Below are 9,749 nucleotides of genomic sequence, written 5' to 3'. Positions count from 1 at the left end.
GTTGTAAACTCGATGCATGTGTCAGCATTTCAAACAATGTTGTGGTATTATGTTTTTAAGACTTTAATTAATGGATGATTCTGCATGGTTTTACTTTCATATAGCTTTGTTGTGATTAAGATATGGTATTAAGAAGTCACACAAATAAACCCACGCTTTTGCAAAGCCAGGGTGTGACAAATGATGGGCGTTAAGGGTGATCAATGTTCTATTAGGATGATTGATGGACCAATTAAGGCCCGTAGTGGTCATTTAGGATTGTTCATGCTACATTAATTAAATTAAGGTTGTTTAGGATGATTAGTAGATCAATTAGGGATAATGGTGGTCAACTACGGTTGTTCATGCTACATCTTTTTCAATGAAGGACGTTCAGGATGATTAATGGTCCATTAGGATAATTGATAGGTCAGTTAGGAACAGTAGAGGTCAACTAGGGTTGGTCATGCTACATTTTTATTAATGAAGGACATTTGGGATGATTAGTGGTCAATTAGGATGATTGATAGGTCAATTAGGGATAATAGTGTTCAACTAGGGTTGTTCATGCTACATTTTTGTTAATGAATGATGTTTAGGATGATTAATGGTCCATTAGGATGAATGATATGTCAATTAGGGCCAACGATAGTCAACAAGGGTTGTTCATGTTCCATTATTGTCAACGAAGGGCGTTTAGGATGATCAATCTTTCCATTAAGATGGTTAATGAACCAATTAGGACCAGTGATGGTCAACTAGGGTTGTTCATGCTCCATTTTTGTCAATGAAGGGTGTTAAGTGTGATTGATGTGCCAATGAGAGTTAGTAATGCTCAACTAGGATTGTTCATGCTTCATTATTGTCAATAAAGGGCATTTAGGATGATTAGTGGTCCATTAGGATGATTGATAGGCAGCTTAGGGCCATTGAGTATAGAAGATAGGTGTGTTGTGATAGTGAGTAAACAACAATCATATATCTAAGAAGATAAACAAGAAGATATGAACAAAAAGCAATGTCATCATCACATATTCATTAAACCTCCATGGTTTTTGTATCCATGGAGTTCTGACATCAGAGACTCATGATGATCTTAACCGATCGATACTGTTCCAAACCAAATCGATCTCCATCAAATGCCTAGCAACATACCGCCGCAACACACAAACAAATACACTAAATAGTTATTGATGGCCAATTAGTGTTGTTGATAGTCAATTAGAGTTAATGATGCTAGTTTAAGTTATTGGTGATGTCACACCCTCAAATTCCACCTGCGGAGTAACACCGCGAGGCGTGTGACTGACCAGGATACAACCACCAATCATATCGAACATTCACAATTAATAAGCAACTTATCAAAATACGATTAGTGGCAACCAAAGTCCACATCTAAGTCTTAAGTCTTAAAACATACGGGTTAATGCAACCACTACGCTCCTTAAGCTACAATCTCCTGCCGTCACGGATTACCTGCAAAGCATGCAGTAGGGTGTCAACAAAAAGTTGGCGAGTTCACAAGTTAATCAGTTTTAAATTTCGAAAACGTAAGTTGTTTAGATAAAACATTTATAATCACGTTATGGGGAGCTACCCCATCTGTAAGCTCACTAAACTGCAATACTGAATCCTGAGACGTTGTGTAGTTGTGCCCCAAGTCAATGTGATATGCAGTTTTTATTGAATCATATTCTCTTTTATTTCTTGAAATGCATTTTCTTTTTGTAAACAATCTTCTATCATTTCTGAACATTGTTGTTGTGCCCCAAGTCAATGTCTATCGTCATTTACCAAGATTAAGGCCTACTAGTTCACGCCTGATCCCTCGGGTCACGGTGTGAGGTTTGTGAAACCTAATAGCGCTATCAACTAATATCACATTTGCCCCCGGCGACTAATCGGTATCGTAAAGTGGGGACTTCATGATAGAGTTTCATTTAGTTTTGCTAGTTGTGATTTATAAATAATATCCAAATGTATTCCCTCCCCGGAAATAGCAGTTTAAAAGTATCCTTTACAAGGATAGTAGTTCGTCGGTGTCCCTCCCCGGGACGCATGCTTTTGTGAACTCACCTTGGTTTGCTCGGCAGATAGTTTTACTCGTTTTAGTTATTTAGATCAACCACGTCCTATTTAAAGTTACCACGATTGGTCAGACACGTATACAAGTAGTTCATGCATTTTCACAAGTAGCACATACTTTCTAAATTCCTCCTAGGCGCGCATACAGTCATTAGCATAACCAAACACTTGCATAGTCACATTTAATAAACACAATATTTCATGGAACACGGCAAGTTTCAACTAGAAATTAGATCATGTATCCAAATTAATACTTAGTTCATTTACATTGCCTATAATGAGGTTTAAGTGATTTTTGTAAAATTATAATAACACAACAGTGCACGGCCCAAACACATGTGATTCCAATGGTGGATTATAAGTCCATATACAAGTGTGCGACATGGATTCTTAGTGTATAACCCAGGCAACTCCTGAGCCCACTACAGAGCTTACGGCCCAACATGGGTCTCTCTTGGAGTGTGCGAGTATAGCAACAGTGTACGGTTTCAATCCCCAAATGTGTGTGAATGTATGATAACATTGTTTAAATTCTTAGGAGTGTGCGACATGTTGTTTAAAACCATTATAACTACAGCATCGTTGGAACATTAATAAAATGTGCTTAGTTTTGGTTGAGCAGCCCAACACATTACAAGGCCGAAAGGGGTGTGCGTTTGTGGACTGGTGTGGGAGTATAATTTATGGTTTCACAAAAGGAGAAAGAAGCATTGAATGTGGGTGGCCCCCACTGTACGGTTTTCCTATCCAAATTCAGTGTGCGACATGATTTGTTGTGTTCTACCATATGTGCGACATGATTTGTTGTGTTCTACCATAAGCCCATGGGTATGGTTTGGTTAGTCCCCAAAGAGATTACCCGCTACGTAGGCGTCACCTCACTAAGGGTGGAGGACCATCCCCTTAGGGACTACCCAAAGATGTGGAGGACTAACCAACCTATTATAAAAAACTAATATAATAAAAGGGTAGAGGGTATAACCCTCGGGGACTTGTGCGGTGAGTAGAGTCACTGAATCGGTGACTATACCTTGTGATTGTGGGTGAGTGTTTGAGTTGGAGAGAGGGTGGGAATTCGGTGAGTTGTTACCGAAAATGGGTGAGAGAGAGTGATTGAGAAAATAGTGGGTCCCAACCCTTTTTAACCAATCACAATTTTTTTTATTTTTTAACCTACTCAAACACACTAGGATAATTGACTATACCCCTTGATTGAGAGAAAAATTGGGAGTGGAATGAGAAGTTGACATGACATAATATTATTGGGTAGGATTTCACTCAAACACCCTAGGGTGATTGACTATACCCTCCACCCTAATATATAATAAAGGTGTGTGAGAGAGAAGTCAGAGGGGGCCCCACAAGTTTTGCTCGTCTCCAACGTCTTGCATAGGATGTGAGAGCCACGACGGAGCCCGGGTGCGGTGTGCGACGCCGGGGACGGACCGGGACGGGGAGGGGACGACCCCCATACCCCATGATCTAAGCACCTAAGGTTGTACCTTTCATAACCATCCAATCATCAAACTTTTCAAATGGCATACACATCTTTTGGATTCAAACAGATAAGACAAATCAATCCCAAAACCCAGTCCATCATCTTTTCATATGGCATCCATTATTTCAAATCATATAACATATATATTCCAAATCATACGATGATCAGATGAGTTGTACCCTAGGCATGCATGTTTGTACAATTTATAAAAACCCAACATCAACATCCCTACTTATACGAATAACAGAGCTTCTCCTAATGATTTGCCGACATCATTATCATCATTAATACTTAAACACCAACAGAAATCATCATGTTCATCTAAAACAAATTTACGGACATTATCATCATCTCTTTCATTACTTAAGACAACTAACATATTTAATATCAACCTCTTTGCCACCTATCGATTAACAGATTCATCACTTCGGACAGAATCCTTATTATTGTTAATAAAACAATGAATCATATTTTGACAAAGAGTATTGTTCTTCATTTAATAGTTAACAGTCATCACCATCATTTAAAGCATCTAACATGAACAGGTTGAACATCAAATATTGTTTCATCACAACCATGGTATCATACTATCACATTAGAAAATCATTTAGATGAACTGGCGTCATCAAACACACCAAATTCTTAAACATATTAATCATTTCCTAACATATTATTTCTAACAGGAATCATCCATAATTTTCACATCATCTTTGAACATCACACTTAGAGGTGGTGATTTTCTAACCTGGATTCGGAGTTTGTAACCGAGTATATGCTGAATAGATCGAGGCGGAGTTCCGAGTTCCGAGTAGCGAGGACGCGAGCTGCCATCTAATCGGTCGGAGTAAACTGCTGGCTGGAGTGAGTGGAAGTCGCCGGATGTTTGATCGGAGTGGAAAGTTTTGGTGTGGTTGCAGGGGTTTTTTTTTTTTAACGGCCAACAGAATCAATCCCGAGCACTCTCGGGGCACCCACTGGACAAAACGGAGTACTCCGAGAGTAACCCGAGTCCACCACCAATTCCAGAGAAAACCCGGTAACCCACCCGCCCGTAGGCACGACGGTGAAATTATCGGTAAAACCCGTTTGGCTCAAGGATCCAACCCAGGTTTCCCTGGGTCTCCTATTATTGCCCACCAGTACCTCACTCTACACCAAGTGAGAGTTGAACTTGTATCTCTCAAGAGAAATAAAAGTCTTTCACCACTTGATCTAGATATTATTGGCTTTGGCTTGGTTGCAGGTTTGAGTGAAAAAAAGGGTTAGAGAGAGTGAGTGTGATGGGATTGCGGCACAATGATTGCCAACATTCTAATGTTGTCGGCTGATGTTGTTTTTTATAGGACCATGCTATTCACACACGGCCAAAATTATTTTCACACCTCAAAGCGCCCCGCTATGGCCAAAGAGGGGCGCTTTGGTGTAAAGTCAACAGACGAGGTCTGAACCGGTCAGACCTTGTCTGTTGCTTTACATCAAAGCGCCCCGCTTTGGCCTAAGCTGGGCGCTTTGGTTTTTTTTTTTTTTTTTTTTTTTTTTTTTACATTTTGGGGCAAAGCGCCCCTCTTAGGTCAAAGCGCAGCGCTTAGGGTCTTTTTTTAATTTTTTAAAATTGTTTTTAATTCACAAACGCGTCGATAATAGCCTAAATTTTACGCTTTTTCCATTATACATCATTTTTTAATATATATGGACTATACTGCAAGTTCCGAATCAAATTGGTTACGTGTGATGTCGTATTCCATTATATCGTATCATTTTGATTTGAAAGCACAAGTACTCCTATGAGTAGTTTTATGTGTATCAGCCGCCTACCGTACATGTATATGACGTATTTTTTCATTAATTGTAGTATTATGATGTATATTGTCATTTTGGGTCGTACAAGTGCGTATTGAATCTGATTGGGTCGTGTCGGTGACATTCGGTTTTTAACGTGATGTAACGCATATATTGAACAAACACAAACGTACTTTTGGATTGTAAAAGAATTAACGTCAATATTATTAAACACATTTAACTTTTCGTTCAGTAGTGGAGAGTATGTATTTCGTATAGAAATTTTTGGGTATATACGTTTCCGACCCCCTAGTTTTATAGAAATTTTAGGTACGGTGACTTCCGCCCCCCAGTTAGAAATCTCAAGTTTCGCCACTAAAAGCACTTAACCATTATATAAACTAGAAGATTTCACTAAATAATGTTGGGATCTAATACATTAAAAAGGTAGAGTAGCTTCAGCAGGCCGTCGAAAAAAGTCGACTTGTCAGACAAAATTTCTTGTAGTGTCATTCATGGACCCTCACCTCTACTATCTAGCTATCATCTTACTATATTAGTCAAATATAGCTAGCAGTTATATTTCAAACATATTAATTTTTCGTGTCGGCATTATAGATGAATTTTGTTTTTCAAAAAATGTTAACAAGAACTCATTTAAGCTCCGTCGGTAGTGGGGTCCATGCCATCTTTAACCAATCACACCTTTTTTTTTAAAAAAGTTTACCACTTCACCAAGTGTCTAACCATTGCCAACCCTTTTCAACATAGTTTAAACACTTATGACTGAATGACGTGGCACACTCTCATTGGTTAATTTTGAAGTTTACCACTTTCAAGTGTCTAACCACTCCCTACACCCTAATGTATACTATATTTCATTGTGGCAAGTGGCATTGTGGAGCCCACAAGAACTGCTAAATGTATACTATAGCACGGATGGGACTAGTCAAAGAGTTGGAAAGGGTTGTACATGACAGTGAGATGCCTCAACAAATTAAATATTGAGATGAGACTTCACCTTTAGATATATGTGCACAAACAAATTAAATATTGTAAAATTTGGACCAAAAATGTAAAATTTGAACTTAAACGTAGACCAGTCACCAGTCAAAAATACGCCCAAAATGTAAAAAAAAAAAAAAAAAAAAAAACCAAAACGCCCAGCTTAGGTCAAAGCGGGGCGTTTTGAAAAAAAAAAAAACCAAAGCGCCGAGCTTAGGCCAAAGCGGGGCGCTTTGATGTAAAGTCAACAGACAAGGACTGAACCTGTCAGACCTTGTCTGTTGACTTTACACCAAAGCGCCCCACTTTGGCCATAGCGGGGCGCTTTGGAGTGTTTAAATAGACCAAAAGCGTGTGCGAATAGACCAGACCTTTTTATACCCTCACATAAATGGTAGCACATATACCTCAGGCATCTTACTTTATTTGTGCGACCCAAATTAAGTCACAGACAAGGGTGGGGATTTTGGGCCTGATTCGATTGGGCCAGAGAAGTGTGCGTTTATGTGATCCACAAGGTAGTTGTGTGTGTGATTGATCATATGTATCAATATAAATAATTATAATAACATACCTCCACATATAACTCAAATATAAAACCCTTTTTATATTAGTGTCACTTATTAACTAACGGGGTTACATCAAAATCGGAGATGGTACAAAACGGAATGTGCGGGTTGTCATATTATCCTCATGTTAACGGAAATTTCATCCCAAAATTTAGTGTACGGACACTAGACAACTGAGCGTTCGTACGGGTTGTCACAGGTGATCATTTGAGGGATTTTTTAATAGTTAGTTAGGGTTATTGAGGTTAAATAGGGTTAATTTGCGGTAATTGATGGTCACTTAGTGTTAATGAAGGCGAGTTAAAATCCTTGACGTTCAAAAAAACTAATAATTCCAATGACTTTGACTATATTAACCTTTCCAGACACGTTTTTTTTTTGGCTTTTGTAGGTATTTCACATCATCCCATGAAAAAAGAAAAGCAACGATAAAGAAATAATGGATGTCACCAACAAAACATTAGAGCTAGGAAAATGGGTCTGTAATTACTTATGTATCCTATAAAATCTAAATAAAAAACATAAAATAAATTGCCAAAATATGTATGGTCGGATGATCTTGAGCCGTGCCCAAGCTCGACTAGGCTCATTCTCGTTTGACTTATGAAAACTTGAGCTCAAGCTCGCCTCGTAGGTAGCTTTTTAACCGAGAGCTTGACTCGTTTATTATTTATTAATTAATTTATATAAATTTTAATTCTAGTTTCGTATATAATTTAGGTATGTTTTCATAATTTTATGAATATTAATCATTAGAATTTAAAATGTATTTTGTATATTAATTAAAAAATTTATATATATTGGGCTCGTTAAGACTTACGATCTGACTCAAGCTCGGGCTTGTTTAAGCTCTTAATTTCTTGTAATTTCCCAAACTAGTTTTCCAAAAAAATTGAACTTTCTCTCAATTTAAATTCCCTCCCCATATTTCCCACTTTTAAAATTTAACTGCTTGTTCTATTAATTTCCGTCGTGCATCTTTTTTAGCCCTAAATCTGTTTCCGTCCCCAATAATCGAATGCGATGGACAACTTGTGAGGTTTGGATGATTCTCTAAGGTGATTTGATCGTAGTCGCTCACCGCTATAGCCGCTACCACTTTGAGCGATGGATGATTCTCTCTCTATCTCTTCTTGTCCACGCACTAACATCGCATCCCCGAAGGTACGTTCCAATGCAGCCTCCACATTGCATATCAACTCAGTTAAATCATATCTGATTTGATGTATTTGTTGCTTCAGCTTGATTAGGTATTTTGATATATAGTTATTGTTCATTGCATTGTCATGCGTATTCTTATTTGGTGTTTTGCACACAACCTATTTGATTAAATGCCACAGAGTTTGGTAAGTTAATATACTTAGTTTCGGTTTTGCTTACAGTTTCCTACAGATGCAAAGATACTTCCATCCTTGATAACTTATTAAGAGAAATACGAAGTAAGAGCTAAACAGATACTAAATATATACACCTTCTTTTAAACGCACAAAATGGGAGTTCATGACTTTAAGCTACTTACCAAGATAGGAAAAGGTGGTTTTGATGAGGTATGGTTACCCTGCCCTTTTTTGGGTTTCCATCCCTTTGATGTTATTTCTTATGCCGAATATCTTTGCACTAAAAGAATGTTTTTTTGCGTGGTTTGATAAATGCGTTTTGTATGGTTTGTGATTTATGATTTGTTAGATGTATTGGTTGATGTAGCTTTTACGGATTTATAGGTTGTGTATTTGGATCTCCATGTAGTATTTGGACATTGGAATTTAAATATTGCATTTTATATATATGTACACTCAAATATATTTTTAGGCTTAAGGTATTAAGGTAATTTTATTAAGGTAACGTTGTGTTGTGTTTTGTTAGGATACACTTAAATATATTTTTAAGCTTACAATAATTTTATGAAGGTAACATTGTGTTTTGTTAGGAAAATTCTATGGTTCCGATTGCAAGTATGGATTGAAGACGCCCATTTGGTTTGAAAGTATGAAGACATCGGTTCCGGAAATTGTATATCACTTTTATCTTTAGAGTTATATGCATTTGTGTTACTTTAAAACTTTTGTAATACTAGGTATTTCAACCGCGCGTTGCGGCGGAGAAAATTTTCCTTCTCGGAGGAAAATAAGGTTGAATAGGCAGAGTGGATGTCATTCTCTTGATGTAGAATAACTTTAGATTACAAAAATTATAAACCACTCTTTTGACGCAGAATAACTTTGGATTACAAAAAAAGTATAGAATACGAGTAGTCCACATTTACATACCGTAGTCCATATACTACCTACTTGTGCATTACAAAAAATAAAATGCAGCTTGACAATCTGGTATATAAATATCATCCAAGATGAGCTCGGCAAAAATTAAGCATCCCAACAAACTTCTTGTATCTGCATGTTTGAAGGGGCGATCTACTACGTGTGCATTACAAAAAATAACAGAGTTGTGTACGACTGAGTAAATATAATCCAAAATGGGATCGACAAAAAGTAAACATCCTAACAAACTTCTTGTGTCTTCCTATTTGAAGCGGCTTGTTTCTTTGTCGGGCCTTTTTCTCCTACACTAAGTGTGTATAACCGTACACATGCCTTGTTTAATCCTGACTTACACAAATATTATTGTGGAAATATGAGTAGATGAACATTTTGGTTTTAAGTTCATTTAAGTTGCATTGAATATAAAAGTTACTTTTATATTTACTATTAAAATTAGTCCTATAATATTCATGTTTCAAAGAAAATAAATAGATGTGAAGGCTTTACAATCTAGACGCTAATTGTGTCGTGATCAAGGAAACCAGGTCTCATTTAAATTTACATGTTAAAATAATT

General features: G+C 37.2%; 1 long non-coding RNA gene across 1 annotated transcript; it reads left to right on the top strand.

The window, feature by feature from the left end:
• The first annotated feature begins 7,833 nt into the window (after positions 1-7,833).
• LOC110881460 lies at positions 7,834-9,126 on the top strand. Its single transcript, XR_002559742.2, has 2 exons — positions 7,834-8,079; positions 8,843-9,126. It is a non-coding gene; the product is annotated as an uncharacterized LOC110881460 (long non-coding RNA).
• The last annotated feature ends 623 nt before the right edge of the window (positions 9,127-9,749 follow it).

This window comes from Helianthus annuus, chromosome 8 (assembly GCF_002127325.2).
Source record: "Helianthus annuus cultivar XRQ/B chromosome 8, HanXRQr2.0-SUNRISE, whole genome shotgun sequence".
In the NCBI taxonomy this organism is placed as follows: Eukaryota; Viridiplantae; Streptophyta; class Magnoliopsida; order Asterales; family Asteraceae; genus Helianthus; species Helianthus annuus.
The sequence above is the reverse complement of the archived record's forward strand: the minus strand, read 5'-3'. Positions and strand labels throughout refer to the sequence as shown.